Raw genomic sequence first — 19,981 nt, 5'->3', positions numbered from 1 at the left:
CATAAGCACTCATTATACATGTCATCTCCAGGTAACTCCAGGCTAGCAGAGTTGAACAAGTATTCCAGAGAGCAAAGGGTCCATGGGCCTAACCTGCTTTCCATGTGCCTAGAGTGTCCTGGAATCACAAACCTCTCCATCTTAGCCTCGTGTGCTAAGATGATAGGCAGAAGTCTCCATAGTAAGCTATGTATTAAAGAAGAGGTCTCATAAACCTACATACTCAGAATAGCTGCAAGCTACCATTCTCCCAAAGTCCACCTCCCAGGTAGCTAGCAATACAGTCATTATAATGCCTCAATTCAGCTGATTTTAACTTACCTGAATAACTAGTGCCTCACTCCACACATGACCCTTGCATGGAGAGTCACTGCTTTTGCACCCTCTTACAGGAATGCTCTAATTGAGTTATTTGTGAACCAACACAGTTGCCATCCTCCACATGTCTTCATGTCATTTCCCTATGCACAGGTGGCTTCTTTCGCAAATTACTGTCACTCTTTGCCTGTGGACATTTTTTTTACCTATAGTAGCATGCTCGGCCTACGTAAGGGGCAATCTGGAAGTCCCTTAGACATTAAAGCTCCATGACAGCCCTTAAACAATGAATATGAGCTATTACATAAAATATCCGAGCTTCCTTACTCCTCTAATGGATCAACTCTGAGATATGTCCCAAAATAATCCTCTTTCTCTGTGTCTCTGTCTCTCTGTCTCTATTTCTGTCTTTGTCTCTCTGTCTCTCTCTCTGTGTCTCTCTCTCATTTTCTTCATTTCCTTCCCATTAGTGATTCTTGGAAGGACGTACTTTCAGTCCAGTTCTTACATCTGAATCTATTTCTCCATGGATAAAACTGAAGGCAGGGATAGTAGTTTACTCTACTGGTAGAGTGCTTGCCTAAGCATGCAGGAAGAACAGGGTTCGATTCCTCAGTACCGCATACATAGAAAGAAGGTGGAAGTGGTGCTGTGACTCAAGTGGTAGAGCTCTAACCTTGAGAAAGCCCAAGGACAGTGCTCAGGCCGGCCCCCCTGACAAGAGAAATGAAGGCAGTAGCTTGTCACATTTTGTATCAAGGAAAACTGATATGACTGATGATTTGCATCTTTTTCAGGGAAATTGGATAAGCCTTTGTTCAGAGTCCATCTGCCTGAGTTAAATACTGAGCAGGAGCTGGTGTTTTTCAGAACAAACCCCAAAGTAATAGATGGTAAATCGGTTAAACAGTCTGATGTGTATTTAAATATCTTCCATCCTGTCAGATGGAAGACTGTCTCTGTAACACAGAGATAAAAGAAGAAAAGCACAAGAACCAGAGCAGAGAAGAACAAGAACTTTAATTAAATGTGAACATTCAAATCTAACTTAACTTTCTAAAAAACCCCTCCAGTCCCATTAGTATTTTACTTTCTGGCATGTACACAAATATTCATTGTAAATAAATCATATAGAGAGCAAGGGCCCATGCTTCCTGAAATTCCAATCTTCAGTGGTCTCCTATGTCTGTGCTACTGCTCTGTGAAATGGTGTTTGCATGACCTTGACGCGAACAATGGGCCAGTGAGTCTGCATGTGTATGTAAGAATGAGTTCTGAGGCATTTTCCTCCACACCACAGCTCTGCAGTGTGTGGTTTCCATCACTTGGTGTGTCTCACTCAAGCCTCATGGCAGAGGCTTGGATTTTGGTGTAGCCTAACAAAGATTAGAAAGGCTGAGGGTCGCGAATTGTCCTTTGGTGAACCTTTGAAGAACAGAAGTACGATTTTGGGAGTGGAAGAGCCAAGTGCACAAGTGGTGGTGACCTGTAGTAAAGTCCAAAATGTCAGGTGATAGTGTGGTGGGTACAGTTGTCCTGTGATGGCACAGGGTGCCCGAGGCACTCAGGGAGTTCAAGGAGGGGAGGGGAGTTTGGCTATGCAAGTAGCCTGGGCACAGCAGGGTGGTTTTGTAGGTGGAGTGTGGGTATCCTGGGCTGGAGTAAAAGAAGGTGCAGGGTGGCCAGGGCCACTCAAGTCATCATGGTCAGTAGGACCCAGGGAGGCATGCGCACGTGGAGCTCTTCTTAAGCCTTGCTTCCCCTCCTCTTCCTGTGGAAGAGGCTGAAGCTGGATCTCTGCTTGGCAGGTGTCCTCCGGGGGAAGGTGTACTTCCGCAGCACCACATGGTAGACGTCCATAGTCTTCAAGGCATAGAAAACGTTGGCATCATCAGGAGTCTTCAGCTCTGGTGGAAGAGGTACACAAAGCTCTTTAGCTGTCCAAACTGGGGCTGAGACCACTACCATTCCCATGCACTTAGAGATCAATTGTGGGTTAGGACCCCGAATGCCTCCAATCTCTGACTCCTGCATGGGAAAGAACTGCGGAAAACTCCTTTCTCAGAGGCCAACTTTGGACTTCAGGTCCTGCCAGGTCAGGGTGAAGGAGGCACAAGCTAATACCCTTCTGACCTCACTGCTGCCTTATCAGCATCACAGACACAACAGGCTTTGCAATGTGCAAACCAGCTCTCCTAAGATTGTCCTACAAACATGGACCCTCAGTACCACAAAAAGCAAGGCCTAACTCAGGCTTCCTGCAGTGAGTTCCAGGGTCCTCTAAGACCATGTGCCCCAAGTAGACTGCAAGTCCTGCCTTTGGCCTTTAATTTCTCCCCAGGCTCCTCTGTCCTGCACTCTTTGTGAGAGGAAAACCCCATGCTGTGAGAGGGAAAACTCCATGCTGCCAGCATAGTGGGAATGGTCACAGAGGTAGGAAGGAATTCAGAACACATCCTGCATGGAATTTGTAATCTGTAATCAATGCCGGTCAACCCCACAAAGAACTGGCCAGATTCTGCACCTCATTGCAAAGACAAGACAGCAACACCACTGTGGCTCATTACCATTTGTGTTCCAGGCATACATGAGTCTCACATGAGTCTGACTCCTCTTACCATCTGTGAGTCTGTCTGTCTCTTTTTTTTTTGCCGGTCCTGGCTCTTGAGCTCAGGGCCTGACCGCTGTCCTTGGGCTTTCTCAAGGCTAGAGCTCTATCACTTAAGCCTCAGCACCTTTTCTGGGTTTTTTCTATGTATATGTGGTACTGAGGAATCAAACCCGGGTCTTAATGCATGCCAGGCAAGGACTCTACCACTAAGCCAAATTCCCAGCCTGGTCCCTGTCTCTTTTGCTACTTCAGTTTCTGTCCCTATCCCTGTCTCTCTGTCTCTGTCTCATCTACCTAAACTTTTGTCTAGCTTTTCAACTTATATCTTTTAGGAGTAAGTAAACTTTTGGTTCACTTATCTAACTCTGTGACTCGGTTCTCCCCCTGACCTGTTTGTTCAAGATAAGTGTTGTGCCCCTGGCTCCATATGATTTTTCCTGCTTTTACTGTGGTTGATAGGAAGAAAGAGAATCACAGACTTCTAACCCAGGCTGGCCTCCAACCTAGTGCCTCAGTTGAGCCTCCTAATGAACTGGGTTTGTAGGCTGAGTCCTAGGCACCTGGCTTCTAACTCATTTGGAAGAAAAACACATAGGTAGAGAATATTGGGAAGTTGCCCATGAGTTCTCAATACCTCTTACAGGGCTTGCATTAGTCCATGATATAGGGTAAGTGGTGTTTGGAGGCATAGTTTTAATGGTGTGGGAAAAATGCAAGGGTCTCAGGAACTCTCAGCATACACGTTACAACTGAGTGACACTCAAGTGTCAGGTATTTTCTGAAGCCATGTGTTCACATTGGAGAATGACAAAGTCCGTTCTGGTGAGCAAGCCAGCCATTCTGTCCTATGAGCTGTATTCTCTCCAGTCCTCACGGATGGTCTCTGCACTGGCTACTTCCTCCTCAGCCAGGGCAAGAACAAGCATGTCCATGAGGGCAATAGCTGTGCAGCAACCAGGGCTGGCTTGGGCCTGGGGTCTAAGGCTGCCCTTATGCTGCCATACCCTGATGGAGGGGTTGGTGGGTGAGGACACTCTCTCCTGCCAAACTTCTTTTTTTGGTCGACCTAGGGGCTGAAGTCAGGGCCTGAGTACTGCCTTTGGGCTTTCTGAAGGCTAGAGTTCTAACAGCTCTAACAGTTCTAACTTCTGGCTTTTTTCCTTTTTTTTTTGCCTATGCATATATTTCCAAGGACTCGAACTCTGGTGTTCTTGCACTCTAGACGAGCTCTCTACCACCAGTCCAAACTCCTGGGCCCCTGCCCACTTACTTATTTGCCTGTCCTAGCTATTGGTTACGACTCACTTTGATCTTGTGTGATGATCTGCACCAGCTCTAAGTCTTCTGGCTTGTATCCACGCACCTGGAATTTCTTGATAGCTTTCACGATGACGTCTCGGGTCTTCTCCTGGTTGGTCACCTGGGTTGGATAAGGAAACAGGCCCTGAGGACTGGGTCCCAGAGGTCCCTCCCTGAAGTCAGTATCCAGGACTTCGGTGGAACCATCTCAGTGTTAAACATGAGAAATGCCATGGGGTGTCATGGGTGTGTTTTAACTCTTCCTTCCTGAAGAGGAGTCCATGCATTGAAGTTGGTTATTTAGTATTCTTAGTAGAGTTTACCAGCTCTTCCTGGATCTGCTTTCCAATTTTGGACGCCTGAGATTTAGTGGAATACACAATAAACTCCAGAAACCCCAGGCAAGGGAGGGGCCAGCCAAGTACCCAGTGCCTGCTCCTAGCCAGGTCTGGGGTGAGTTGGAGGATGCAGTGATGAACAACACCCCGTGGAGCCTTGATCAACTCCCCTAACACTGAGAGTCCAGGAGAGAGGAAGTCGTTGCCTCCCCAGATGACTGCTCATGACACCCATTCTCCTTCCTGTTGGTGAGAGGACTGAACCAGATGCAGACACCAGACCCAGCATGAGGAAGGAGGGGCTCTGAATGTCATCTGCCCAGTTAAGTAGCTAGAAGAGCAGACATCTCTGTCTCCTGTGAGGAGTTTAATTTTGAGCAGATCTTTTAGCTCCATCATCTGCAGCACCCTGCCTTAGACATTCCTGAGATGGGGAGGCACGGATGAGCTGTCACTACTCTGCCCTGAGGTGCCGCTGTGAGTGTTGGCTGAATTGGTGTCCATTGTGCTGGTGTCTGTGGGTGAGGATTGGCTGGCAGAGGCCAAGCTGGTCACCCCAGTGGACTGGGAGGAGGATCCCTGGACCTGTGGATGACAGCAACATCAGGAGAAGTCCAGGTTTCCATCCAGGTCTAGGGCTTTCCTCTCAGGCACTGGAAAGCAGGACTATGGGCAAGACAGGAAGTCACCTTTTTCGGGTCTCCTGAGGATGTTTGTGAGATGCTCCTGATGAGCTCTGGGGAGGAGCTGGAGGAGGGAGCTGACTGCACATTGCTGTCTGACTGCACTGCAGTGGTGTTTGTGCTGCTCATCTCAGGGCCACTCTTGTCCTGGTCCATCACTTTCAACTGGGAGCTGCCACTGGTACTAATTTCAGCACTCTGGGTCTGGTGGCTTTAGAGAGGGGTCAGCTTACTGAAGGAACTTCTCTCAGGACACACACAAGACCCTCGACCTCAAACACTGGGGACCTGATTCTCCACTCCATGATCTGGGTCAGTTAACGTTTTCCCATTCCCTTATGTGATGGATGAATCACAGAGCCAGAACTCAGAGTAAGCAGAGGCGCAGACACCCCAGAGAACTGAGTGCCACACCTGGCTTCTCAATGGAAATGTCTCATCCACAGCCTTTCTCATTCCCACACCATCCCATCATCTTCCCTGGCTCTTGCCCATCAGTGTTCAGGTCCATACTTCTTCCAGGCCTTCCAGATGCTGAAGCGCTTCTTGGTTGGAGGACTTGCAGTGTCATTCTGTACCAGGGGCTCCAGTGTACATGACAGGTCATAGCTAGGCAAGGGGTATGAGGTGAGCTGACTAAATTGAAGCTTGTGACCTCCCAGAGTCTGCTTCAATTCTGAGCCTGCCACCCACCTGGTCACTGCCCCTAGGGAGTGTAAGTCCTCAAGTCCAGACATGTGACACTCAGGATGGCACCACATCCCAGTGACAGGCGACTCTCCCTGTCCTACTGCCTCCCAGCTCACCTGGCCTCCTCGCTGAGCCTCTCCAGGTCTCTGAACCAGCGTAGAAACTTCTCCTCTGGGGTGATGTGTTCATAGCTGCAGCTTGCCTGTAGCTGCTTCCGTTGCTCCATGATTACATATTCCTGGCCAGGGAGAGCATGAGGAGAGTGGAGGGCTGTGCTGTGATGCCCAGGGGAAGACCATTCACCAGGCTTTGCTCTGGGAAGCCTCAGTGCATCAGGGTGCTGTGGCTCTCATAACTGTCCACACTCATTCACAGGAAGCTCTCCTCTCCCAATTCACATTCCCACCCTCTCTTCGGGAAAGATCTGCACTCTGAATCAAATTTCCCTACCGGTCATGGTGACTGAAGCTGACTCTACTGCTGGTCCCCATCTATGAGGATTTGTCTTGAGTGTTTGAAAAGAGAATAAAGACCCTCTTCCCTTTGACTTCCCCAACTTGATCCCTCTACACATCCTCATTTTCAACTTCTCTGCACAGTCTCTATGTTCCAGCGTGTTTCTTCTTCCTGGCAGAAGGCCTATATTAGAGCCTTCTCCACCCTCTGATGGCCCACATTCATCCCGCCTCTTTCCTCTGCCTTCCCACCCAGTTTCCACACCATCAGGCTGTGTCTGGCTTTGCTCTTGGGCCTCCATCTGAGCCAGGAGCAGTTGTGCACGGCTCTCCACGTGTGTGCCAGTCATGTGCCTCTTCAGGTGAGCCAGCAACTGCTTGAGGCAGGCAACGTGTGCAGGCTGGCAGAAGTCCTCCCAGTACTCGTCCAGCCACATGTCCAGGATAGAAGAGAGGGCACTAGGGGAAGATGGTGGGCAGCAGAGTCAGAAACCTGGCCAGCGGCTACCCCAGACACTCTCAGCACTCATTTAAAACATGGACATCAGTATCTCCCCAAGCCAAGCTTCTTTGGTGGTGGAGGTAGTGATAGTGCTCAGGACCAAGGAGGGATTGAAGGGAATTCCAGGGAGCCAGCACCCAATCATGGGATGAGCAACTGTCCCCTCTCCAGGGAGCTCCCCATACTCCTGCAGCTCTCCAATCCCTCCCCACTGCATGGAGTCTCCATGGGGTCTGTTGTATGCCTGGCATGAACTGGCTGCTGGTGCACATCCACTGGTGACTCTGCTGCCTCCGTTCCAAGAGCCACACGTGGGCTAACTCCTCACCTCACTGTTCTCTTGGTGACCCAGCCAGGCCTTCTACTCTGCCAGCCTTCCTAGGGTCAGTAGGAGTCCTAAAACATGACATCAATGCTCTAATCCTGTTTGCGAGGCCATGGTGAGGACAGGCAAGGCTGGGCATCAGGGGCTGTGGAGAGGATGGGTTGGCACAGGGCTCAGCTCTCCCAACAGCATTGCCGGTCATGGGTCAACCTCCTCTTGCATACATGTGCCATACTTCAACCCTGTGGTGAGAACGTCAAGATCTCTGGGATCCTGAGCTTGCTCACCACGCTACAGTCAAACCTGGCTCCACTGTGCACACAGATGTCCTCCTTTGAGAGCAAAGTCCACTCACTTTCTGAGTTTGTCCTGTGGCATGCCATCCTGGCTGGAGAAAGGCAGGATTTCATCCTGTGTAGAGGAGTCCTTGAAGGCCTCACCTCTACTGAACCTGTGGAGGAATTGGACAGTTACTGGCTGTCTCTTCCTGTGTTTTATCCGGCTTGCAACAGTGTGTCTTATTTGTGCTTTCTGCCTACAAACATGTCCAGACCCATAGGGGCTTCAACCAATGTGCAATGGAAAGGGACAAGCCTTTTCTCCCTTGAGAATCCTGTGGGCCGAGGGTCTCTCACTCTGCCTTCAGCTATCCCTGCTCTGTCTACATGTAGTTGAGGAACCATTCTCCAAACAGGGAAAGTCTGCTTTGTCTGAGGGCTCAGAGCTTGGAGGCAGAAAGCTGTGCCCTGAGGAAGAAGGTCACAGGGCTGAGCCAACACTACTAGGGAGCACACAAGGCATTTCCCATGGCCCTGGCATAACCTAAGATGCTTCTCTGCCCACCCCCACTCCACAGGATCAGAGTAGCCCTGAGAGTTGTGCAGGTCATTCCCAGGGTCCCGTGGAGAAAAAGAGTCCACTGCGCTTGCAGTTGGTACTCACGTTTGGAAGAGCAGGTCCAGGACGTGTTCGGTGCTGGTGAATTTTCCGTAAGTGGAGAGGAAGGTGGAGATGAAGAAGTGTTTCCCGGTGAGCTGGGCAGGCACCAAGTGTTCCACCAGCTGCTGCAGGGTGCCTGCCCTGCAGCCCTCGTCCTGGCTTGGAGCTTCATCCTGGAGTGGGACCAGGGGAATAGTTTAAGCTGAAACTAGGGAACCAAAGAGGACTCTGACATACAGTCCAGGGAATTACATTAAAATAACCTCCTATTCTCTCTATGTATGTCTTGCTGTCTTTGTCTCTGTACCTCTCTCCCTGTCTCTCTCATTCTCTCTGTCTTACTCTCGTCACTCTTTGTCACTCCTTCTGTCTCCATGTCTTTCTGTCTGTCTGTATGCCTCTCTCTGTGTCTGTGTCTGTCTGTCTGTCTGCCTCGCCCCCCGCTCTATCTCACATACACACACACACACACACACACACACACAAACACACACAAATACACAGGGGGAGAAGTGAGCTGGTAATGACTGGAGACTTAGATGTGGTGGGCTTTCCAGCCACTTACTGGCCTGGGCCTCCATGTCACCTGTGGGGTCCAATGATCCAGAAGTTTTCACTGCCAGGACTGGCCTTCTTTGGACACACGTGTGCCTGGAACCCTCTGCGCTCTTCCATGAGGCCTGAGCCTCTCCCATTTGAGGAGAAACTGCCAAACATCTCCTGAACGTCTGCTAGCCACACAAGTGAGTTTTGGGGGGTTTGTGTTGACTGTGGGTGCTGGGATACCAAGGTTCTAAGTTCCATTGTGAAGGCAATGAGGTCATCTGTGGAGGTCCCTTCAATTGACCCCTTCCTTCTGACACACCCTCTCCAAAGATCCCCTTCTCTATCCTTGTGCAGGCTCTGAGCAGGACACTGCTGTCCAGTGTTACCCCAGTACCTCAGTTCTATGGTCCTGGGGTAGACCTGTGTGGAGTACACACCACCCTGGAGGAGACACAATTGGGTTCTCAGCCTCATGGGACCCAAACTTAAACCCCTTTTCTCTCAAGTCCCACTCTGCTCCTCACTTGTCTTCTAAGACACGAAAGGGAAACCTTAAGATGAAGATTCCTGAGAGATGCTATGGACTCCCCAGTGGTCAGGCTTCAGGGTCAAGTCTCACCAGTTGCCATGCTGCAAGTAGAAAATCACTGAGGCTCAGGCCAAGGTGCTGTGTCCCTGATACACAGTTGTTGTCTAGACAGGGCACAACCCCTTCCTTACTGGGACCGCAGGATTGACACCTGGGTAGAGCCTGCCTGAGTGTGGGTGCAAGGGAGTTGTGACTTCCTCATTTTGTGGCAGTCAGTAGTGGGTTTGGGGAACACTGTATTTCAGTATGGACCTGTGCGGCCACTTCCTGGTCTGGGAAGTGTGTTGTGTCATGTCTCTCCAGCCACAGGGACCTCTTTTCTAACCTGCTCCTGGACACACGTGTGCTTCTGCTGTCTTCCTGGTGTCTTCATCGCTCCCCCCACATTCTCCCACTTGTTCCTCGAGAGTTTGGCAGGGGCCTGAGAGACTGAATGGACATCTGCCCTCAGGAGTGAGGTGGAGGACTGGACCCCTCCTTCCTCCAGCTTGCAGAGGAACCCATGCAGCCCGCAGGCTCTCCCAGCTGCGGTCACATAGCTTGGATCCCATGAGCACCTGGGTATTGTCAAGGTCTCCAATCTTGCCCTTCCTGTCTTTAGCAATTTGTACGCAGGACCTGGACATTGTTCTAGAGCTCTTTTTGCCTAAAGCTAGAGTACTACAGCTTTAAGCTCCAGTGGCTATGTGGCAGGAACATTTCATGGGGACTTTTCTGCACAGGCACCATGATCTCTGATCTCAGCCTCCCACCAGCACCAACCAGGCTCTCACTGTGATTTTTATCCCTATGTAAAGAAGTTACATTATTTTCACAGATGCGTAGAATGGTTACAGTTACATAGGATATGTATTGAGTTCTTTTCCTTTGGTCCAGTGTCATTCCTTCCGCAAACTATCAGTTTCCTACTTCTGCTTCTACATGTGACTTGTCTAGATGTCTTTCAGTACAATGTCTATTGAACATCAGTGATGAACATTTTCACACTTTTGTCCTGAGTTCTATGTTCCTACCCAAGATAGACACCAAAACAAGTGTACAGAAAGAAATAAGAAAACAGAATCAGCAAAACCCCACAAGAAAAAAATGTTTTTCTATACAGTGTCGTTCATAGAGATATGTTTCTGAGTACGTATATGTACCTATCTATTTTTTATATATGTATATATATATATATGTGGCAAACAGATTAGAATATGGGGTAATTGTTTTGTCATATGTTTCAGCCTGATCTTCACAGATGATTTAGTTGGGTTAACATTTACTTTGCTGAGAGTAGATTGTTAACATCTATTGTTGAATGGATCCATCGTCTTTAGGTAGCCTCAAAACAGTGTTTTAAAGTGTACATAGTTGATTCATTCGTTTGTGCATCAATGTTTATTTACCTCTTCTTGGGTGTTTTCCCTTTAGATCATTGCCATAATTAATATGCAGTGTTCTTCATTATCTCTTTCTATTGGTTTGAATCAGAAGTCTATTTTATGGTGTAACCTCATAGAAACCGCACATTCAGCCAGATATGAGGAATGATGTGCATGTTTGGTATTTGTTTAGGCTATTTGTGCATCCTAGCAGTGGATCATTGTTGGAGAATGTTCTGTGTGCAGCTTCTTGAATGTGAGTTTCATGGTCATCTGGTGACATACTCCTTTGAGGCCTATTAGCCCCATTGGCATTATTTGAATTCAGAAATATGTTTGTCCATTTTCTGCAGTGAAATCACTTTTCTAGCAATTATTGGACTGCATAGAAGTCAGCAGTACAGGACATCATCAGACATGGAACATCTGTACAAGAATGAAGCTTCTTTAACAGTGGAAGGCCTACACACTGAGGAGAGTCATTAGATCTAGGGATACTGGAACTCTCGACTACATAGAGCAGCTGCTTTCTATCTCCACTATGTTACATCATACCCTTGAGTTTCTTGAGAACACACACACACACACACACACACACACACTTATATATACTTATATATTTGTGCATCTCCCTCTTCTATGGGTATATGTAAATAATTGTCAGAAGCCTAGACTGAATTGCCAAATATAATTTTTATTTTCTTTCACCAGTCTGGATATCTTTCAATACATGCTTGGGAGCTGTCCTTAAACTTTATTATTTTTTCCTATGGCTAGAGCTCTAGCGTTTGAGCCACAGGGTCACTGCCTGCTTTTTTGGAGTAGTTATTTGGGGTTTAGTGTTTCCTAGAGATTCTGGCCAAGGCTCTACCTCTTGTTTCTCAGCACCTCTTTCCAGGGTTTCCTGTTTCTGTTGTACTGAGGAGTTGAACCTAGGGATTTGTGCATGCCTGGCAAGCATTCTAACCCTAGGCCACATTCCCGGCCCTGTGCATTTAAATGGAATACCATGTGTTGTAAGTCCAGTGTATGTTCTCTGCAATTCCAGTGACATTTTCTGAGAGGCTGCAGTCCTGTGTGGGTGAGTGACCACGGGTCTCTTGAACCTCATGCCTATGGGATGACCACTATTCATAAGGAGGATTGGAGCAAGGTACTCTTATCTCATTGAGTATCCTCCATACTCAACAATGCACTAACAAGGAGTCCACTTGTTGAAAAATGAGCTGTGATTAAGGTTTACAGGCTCATGGCTTCTCTATCTTACAAATAAGGTCTTGAGTTCAATGCATAAGTGAAAAAGAAACAAGCAAACAAACAATCCAAAAATCAACCGTCCTGTCATGCTTTGTTCTTTTCTTTACTAAGATGAAAGAAACAGGCTCAGCGACAGTGGCTCATGCCTGCACTCTAGCTACTCTGGAGTCTGAGATGTCAAGGAGATTCAAAGGCAGCCTATGGAGGAAATTCTGTGAGAGTTAAAGTCCAAGTATCCACGTGGTACCATAGGAACGTGTCTCATGCGGTATAGTACTAACCTGAGACAGGAAAGCTGAGGGGACTCTAGCCAAAAGAACTTAGCCCCTGGCAATGTTTGTGTTCCCTTAGGATGACTTTCACCTGGCCTTCCCTTTTGAGACCAAGCATATTCCTTATGTTTCATCCTGAGTGTTGTGTCATCACATGTTTACACGAGTGTTGATTAGCCAGAGAGTCAACGAATATGAGTACACATCTCTGATTTTTGTTTGTCATTCATTTAGTAAGCATGTGCATGACTATTGAGAAAGTATACTTAACAGCTGTATGCTAAAAAAAAGGCACATGGAATATGCAAACACAGAGTCAGGTGAATTACTTAAAGAATTATTAACCACACATACACACAAGCACACACACATGCACACACAGACACACACACACACACACACACACACACACACACACACACAGAGGAGAGCCGTTAATGACCAGGAAATTTCCATATGTTCAGCTACCCAGACTCTCACTGCCCTGAACCTCCCCATGTCACCTGTGGGGTCCAATGACAACATCTCCAGAAGCGTCCACGGCCAGGCCTGGCCTTGTTTGGACACATGTGGGCCAGGCAACCTCTGTGCTCTTCAATGAGGCCCGAGCCTCTCCCATTTGAGAAAAATCTGGCAAACATTTCCTGAAGGTCTGCTAGCCACACAAGTGAGCAGTTGGGGGCTTGTGTTGACTGTGGGTGCCGGGATACCAAGGTTCTAAGTTCCACAGTGAAGGAAGTGAGGTCATCTGTGGAGGTCCCTTCAGTTGAGCCCTTCCTTCTGACACACCCTCCCCAGATGACCCCTTTTCTCACCACTTGCTAGTCCTGAGCATGACCTCATTCATTCAGTGTTTCAGCAACTGTTCAATACTACTCTCCCACACCACCTTAGAGGAGATACAGATGGGCTCTGTACCTCCTGGTGCCCAGTCCTGTAAACCTCTTACCACAATTTCCAGTGTACTAAGCTGATGACTTCAAAGAGATAGAACAGGGCAATGGAAATTTGAGGAACCATAAAGATTCTATGGGATGCCCAGTGGACAGGCCTCAGGGCCAAAGCTCCAAAATGTCCCAAGCTGCAAACAGAAAAGCACTGAGGCTCAACCCAGTATGCTCTGGCCACTGACAGATTCTCGCAGTCTACAACCACAAGCCGGTTCTCATAGGGCCCTGAGATTGAGGCCTGGCTAAAGCATGTCTGTCTGATGGAGTTAGGAAAATTTGATTTCCTCCAAATATGTGGCTATCACCAGTGGGTTAGGGGACACTGTATTTCAGCTTGGAAAGGTGATGTCATTTCCAGGCCCTATGATATTCCTTGGACACCTGTCCCTTCCTGTCCCCTCATCCACATTGACCTCTGGACTGGGATGCTCCTATTTATGTCTCCAGTGGAGCTTGGAAGACAGATATGAAGTGGTTAATGTTTATGTTTTTTCCTGGTGCCAGTTGTGAGGCTTACATTCTGGTTCTGGGCACTGTCCCTGAGCTTCTTGGCTCCAGGCTGGTGTTGGGGACCGACTGTGGGGTCAATGACCTTGGACCTGACCTTGGACCTACACAACTGTATACACAAGGAAGTAATTCTTATCATGATGACTTTAAGCAATGTCAATCAGTTCTTATCATGATGACTTTAAGCAATGTCAATCAGTTCTTATCATGATGACTTTAAGCAATGTTAATCCTTTCTCATTTATCCTATATGTGATTTGTTTAGTATTTTGTATGAATGTAGCCTCTGGCAACTCCCTAGTTTTAAGAAGAGTATTTAAGGTCGGAACTTAAAATAAACGAGAGAGTCTCTTAGGCGGCAGTCTGGAGCTCACAGTCTTCTTGGACTGCTGACTTGGGCTGTAGTCCTCCCGAACTCCATCTGTTTGTCTCTCTTCTATTTTTTCCTAGTCCTTGCCCCTATTTCAGGAATCCCAATCCGCGAACCCTGGTTTGCTGCCGGCTGGCCCCGGCAGGCTGGTACTCTGTCACTTCAGCCACTCTTCTGCATTTGATCTTTGAGTGTGAGGAACTTTTCTTCTGGAGATGGCTTGGAACCTCAGTCTCCACATCTCAGCCCCTGAGAAGCTATTATTACAGTTGCTCCTCATTGGCGCCTGGTTTCTATAATGAATTTTCATTGTTGTGTATCACATCTCCTTTTCCTTTCAACTGCTGGACCCACTGTGGTTGTCGTGACCTTCCTGACAGGCCAATATCTGAAGGTCCTTTCATGGACTCTATGTCATAGACCTTCGCGTGGCCTGCCGAGGAAAATGCAAGCAGTGATGATGCCATTCCACTCCCTAGGATTCCCCTCTCTGCTGCTTGTCGTGAGCCTCAATCAGGTCTGGAATACTTTTCCTCTCTACGTCCATGACGGACCTGGTATAGCCCATCAACACATGGCATTAAGTTTTTCCAATGCTTTCTTGGGGCTCAGTGTTTGAACTCAGGTCTATGTTCTTCCACTGGTCCTCAGTACTGGGGTAATTGAGGAGTGAGGGAAGAAATTAAGTCACTGGGAGTGTGCCCTTAAACGGGATATTGGGATGAGGGGGTCTTGTGTCTCTCTCTCTGCCTCTCTGTCTCTCTGTCTCTCTCTGTCTCTCTGTCTCTGTCTCTCTGTCCCTCTCTCTCTCTCTCTCTCTCTCTCTCTCTGTGTGTGTGTGTGTGTGTGTGTGTGTGTGTGTGTGTGTGTGTGTCTCTCTTTCTCTCTCTCTGTATCTCTTCCAGACACTGTGAGGTACTTAGGCCTCCCCTTTTAATTGTATTCTAATGTCAGGGAGATGGATGGGGGATTACAGTTACATTCTTCACACATTGGGTACATAACTTCTCGAACACTGATTCCCCTTCCTATGTTGTTTTCTCATTTTTCTTCCCGCAACCCCTACTCAATCATTTTGTGTTTCCCCATTCCTTCTCTATTAATTAAACAAGTAAAGTATATACAATATACCATAGGCCTCTTTTTCAACTCTCTTGATGTACTGTGCACAGAGCAATATAGCCAACAGATACATTGACCTGAACCATGAGGCAATATAACCCGTTTTTCCTTTTCATTGGGTGTTCTCAATGGTTTTGGGCAGGTATCTGACTCTCCAGGTGAAGTGAGTTTTCCATTCAGATGCCTACAGGAGGCAAGATCAGGAAAAAGAAGGACTAGATACTCTATATTTCAAGCACTGAACATACACAACATGGAATATGAAAATTACAGGAGCAAACTAAAAGAAACATGGGGATATCACTTCATATTAATAAAGAAAATGATCTCTTAAGAAGAGGTAACAATTTTCACACATGTAGCTCTCCTGTTGGTGCATCTAAACTAATGAAGCAAACAGCACTGCATTTGCTAGTGCAGATGAAGTCCAACCTAGTGTTAGTGGGGAGTGGTGATGCCTCAGTCTCCAACAGGCAGGATACCCAGACCACTCCTGGCCTGAAAATATGAACGAAGAAATATCAGAATTGAATGGCACTGTCAACCAAATGAACTTAATGGACAAATACAGGCTAGTTTTTATTTTTCATTGTGATTAATAGAAGGGTTACATTATATTCACCATACTGAACGTGTATAACTTCACAAACATTGATACCCTTTCTTATGACATGGTCCTCATTTCCCTCCCACTCTCCCCCCCCCCCGCTTATCTTGATTTCCCCCTTTCCTTATCCAATTTCAAATATCCAATTAAGCACATATAAAATATATCAGATAACAAGGTGAAATATTGTAAGAATATGAGTTAACCAAGGGATGGCAAAAGAGATGAGAGATAACATAGTACATTAAGGACATCAGTCACTCATTATATGGCTTATCCTGGAGGTCCTTACATTTAGTGTCATACTATTTGGCCTAATATCTCTAGATTTTGTTCTATTGTAAATCTCTGCTAGGAAAGCCCAAGGTTTCTACTGATTATGACAAATGAGGGAGACTTGGTGTTAGAGCGATATAAACTGACTTACTTTAGTGTTGTCCCACCTTACCTTATATGATGTAGACATGGTGTAGATTGTTCTGCTTTGTTCTTTAGGCAAATGTATTTTTTATTTTTTATTTCATTGTATAGAGGGGTTACAGTTATATTCGCCAGATCAAAGGTGCATTACTTCTCACACATTGATATCCCTTCTTATGTTTTTGTCCCCATTTCCCTCCCACACCTCCTCATTTTTCCCCTATTATTTCAAATAAATAGGTAAACATCTAGATAATTCACCAGGTACCAAAGTGGAATAATGTAACAATAAAAGATTAACCAAAGGGCAATACAAGAGTGAAAAGCATAATACATAAATAATAACAGTCACGTATATTTAAGCTCTTGAAGAAAATGTATTTTTTAAAAAGAAAGTCTATACATGTTTAATAATCTTAATTCCACCTGTGACTCACTGAATTCTCACATGTGAAACTTGGGCAGAAATGTCTGTAAGACTATTTTCAATTAACCAGCAAAAACGAGGAAGTGTGTGTGGATTGAGTGACAGAGTTCCAGTTTTGAGTGAAAGAGCCAAGTGAGAGCTTGAGTTCAAGTGCAACTTTGAGCACAAAGATGAAAACAAATAATAATTCGAGGAAGAAGTATATTCGAATTGCTATGAAAACTGAAGTCAGCATGGCTTATAAATAATAGACATTTAGTTCTCACTTCTGGAGGCTGCACCCTAGAAGAATCAGCATCTGATGGAGATCCAGTGCCTTTTTTATGGACTTTTCACTGCTATGACCATACATTTGCAGGGACAATTCAGGACACGGTTCTCTGGTCTTCATTTTGTTTTGTGTCAGTAGTAGGGCTTGAACTCAGAGCCCTGGCTTTCAGTCTGCTTTCTTTTCTAACCCACAGAGAGGTGGTCCTCTATCAATCTAGCCACACCACTTCTTGGAGCTTTTGTATGTTTTCTTCAGTGTTTGCATGTGAATTGATCATTTCAAAGAGCATTCATTCATTCATTCACTCAATTACTTTTGTTCTGGTACTGGAGCTTGAACTCCAGGCCTTGAACTCTCACTTGGCTTTTTATTTTCTTCAGGATGCCAATCTACTACTTGAGCCCCACCTCCATTGTAGTTTTTTGTCTGCCCCAGCTGGCTTTGCATGATGATCGTTCTATCTCATTCTCCTAAGTTGTTAGGATTCCGAGTTGTGATGGATCCTGGTCTTTTCTCCCTGATCTGTGCTGTGCCCTGCCTGAGCCTCCAGCACAGCTGTGAACATCTGCTTCTTCCTCAGGTCTGTTGCTGGCGCCATGGTCATTACCAGGCAGGCAGTGGATGCCTGCTTCAAGCCGGAGTTTGAGCAGCTTGTCCTGGGGAAACGGGTCATTCGAAGGACCAACCTGGATGAGCAGCTGGTGCAGGAGCTGGTGCTGCAGACCTGAGCAAGCTCACTACTGTGGTGGGAAACACCATGTGCACTTTGGACTTCTATGAAGGTGCGTGGTGTGTGTGGGGGGGAGTGAAATCTAGAGACAAGAGCCCCTCCTTTCCCTGATTCTGCTTCTGAGGATGTCCAGGGTGGGCTGTTAGCACCTTGGTTGTCACCCCACCTCAGTCTTTTCCTGGTGGAGATAACAGTGGCTAGGAGCCATGCTAGGAGCAGGCAGGAGCTGGGGAGCCGCCCCTGCATCCATGGTCGGTGTGGGCAGAGCGCCACCGTGTGGTAGCAGCTGACAATACAGAGTCCCCATGTCTGTGCTGCAGGAAGAGGACGCCTGGTTGGTGCCCTCTGCTCCTACATGCAAAAGGACAGGCAGGCCTCCCTTCAAGCTGCCCACCCATCTGCCATCTGAAACATCGAGATGGAATCTTCGGTGTTTGGAGCCATGTGGAGTATGTGTGGCCTTTGTTGTAAGCAGGTACATGATAACCTCGGGGCATCCTTCTTCCACCATCTCTGCTTTGCTGGCCAATCCTGAAGTCCAGGCCACCTCTTCCTATCCCACCCAAATCTATGTTTTTGGCTTTTATGCACTGGGCTCACATGTCAGTGTCACACTGAGCTGATACCCTTGCAGCCTTGGGGAAAATGTGTGATGGTGACAGCATCATTGGTGTCCCCATAGTCTTCCCTTGGTCAAATCACCTTAGCCTTCTAGCCTGTACAGAACAGGTGAGAGCCTGCCTTGCAATTGGCTAAGACATTAACTTATTTCCTTCTGATAGGCTAAGGTATGAACTCAGAGTTTGATGCCTCGTCTTGCCATGTAGGTCCCTGGCGTAGTAGGACTTTTCTTTTAGAAGCGAGGAAAGAGGTGGGTGAGACCTAGGACAAGGTGATGCTTGTAAGGGCAAAGCTTCTAGAGTTCCTGAGCCAACCATGGTAGCTTTCCCTGCTTGCTTCATCTCCCATCCTCTCCTGAGTCAGAGTGGACATAGCAGACTTGCCTAGGGCATGCACAGGCTGAGGCTCCCAGCTCCCTGCTTGGTCTGATTCTTGTGAATGAAGCTAGAGATCTGGCCCTTGGGGTTGACAGGGTCTTTGTGTTTGGCAGTTGTGGTGGTGTGCATCACCCTCCTGGACCACCTGCAAGGGTCCAGATCAGCAGCCCTCACGAGGTGCATGCTGAGTACCAGCAGAGGCCACAGTGCTGGTGAGCTACTTCATCAAGAAGAGTCTGGGAAAAGCCTGAGGCTCAGGGACAAGGTGTCCCAGGTCTGTTCATTCAAATGGATGTCTAAATTCTCCTTTTGTGTGATTTGGACTGTGGGCTGGTGGCCCATGCTTTAGGAGGCTATCACATTCTACCCTCAGAGTAGACATCCAAGACCCTACTCAACTAGTTTTTCAAGGTGACAGGGGTCTCACTAAAGTTTTTTCCATGCTTCTTTCAAAGTGTGATCCTTCTGGTCACCAAATTCCTCAGTATCTGGTTCCAAATTACTGTCTCCATACATGGGATTACCTGACTGTTCAATTTCTATTTCATATCCTACTTTGATTAATTTGGAAGAACATATATCATAAAGAAAATGACTTACAATTCACATGGATGGATTTATGTGTCCATTTATTCCCCACTGATGGCTTACTGTGGAGCAAGATTACATGAGATACTAGACATGAACGAACAGGATTTCATTTTGCTTCTTCCCTTCAGATTAGTTCCATTCAGTTCACGATCTCCCAGTGATATAGGAGACAGAGACTCAAATATTATGGAAGGCAATAGTCTTCGTTCTTGTGTCCCAGACACAAGACCTCTCAGTTCTCATGTCTGGCCTCGAGAAAGTTCATGTGTGGGGTCCTACTGAAAGATGGGTGGACATCTGACAAGTGCTGGAAGGTCACTTTGTGAAGGGGAGATGTATGAGCAGCAAACACGGGACAATGACAGCCAGAGTCCAGAGAGGGCCACCCCATTACCAACAGTGAGAGCATGGTCATCTAAGATACATCCCCTGTGGGCTGCTTAATATACTCTACCAGACTATGCAAGAATAAAATGCAACTGCTATTCAAATTTCTTGTGTCTGGTGCCTGTGTCACACCTGTCACCTAGCAGCTCAGGAGGCTGAGTTGTGAGGACCTTGGTTTCCAGCCAGCCTGGGTAGGTGAGACTTCTCCATTAGCCATGCAAACCCGCCTGAACTTTGAGCTGTGTTTCAAGAGGTAGAGTGCTAGCCTTGAGCAAAAGGAACAGTGCCTGGGCTCTGAGGTCAAGCCCCAAGACCAGCACACACACACACACACACACACACACACACACACACACACACACACACACACACCTGAAACAAAAAGTTTGACTAGATCCTTGATTTTGCAT

General features: G+C 47.1%; 1 pseudogene; it reads left to right on the top strand.

Moving 5' to 3' along the window:
- LOC150039360 (uridine phosphorylase 1-like) overlaps window positions 1-18,844 on the top strand; it is a 56,158-nt pseudogene extending 37,314 nt beyond the window's left edge.
- Window positions 18,845-19,981: the final 1,137 nt, after the last annotated feature.

This window comes from Megascapheus bottae, unplaced genomic scaffold (genome assembly GCF_031878675.1).
Source record: "Megascapheus bottae isolate mThoBot1 unplaced genomic scaffold, mThoBot2.hap1 HAP1_SCAFFOLD_40, whole genome shotgun sequence".
Taxonomy (NCBI): domain Eukaryota; kingdom Metazoa; phylum Chordata; class Mammalia; order Rodentia; family Geomyidae; genus Megascapheus; species Megascapheus bottae.
Note: the sequence above shows the minus strand (reverse complement) of the source record. Positions and strands in the feature narration are given on the sequence as shown.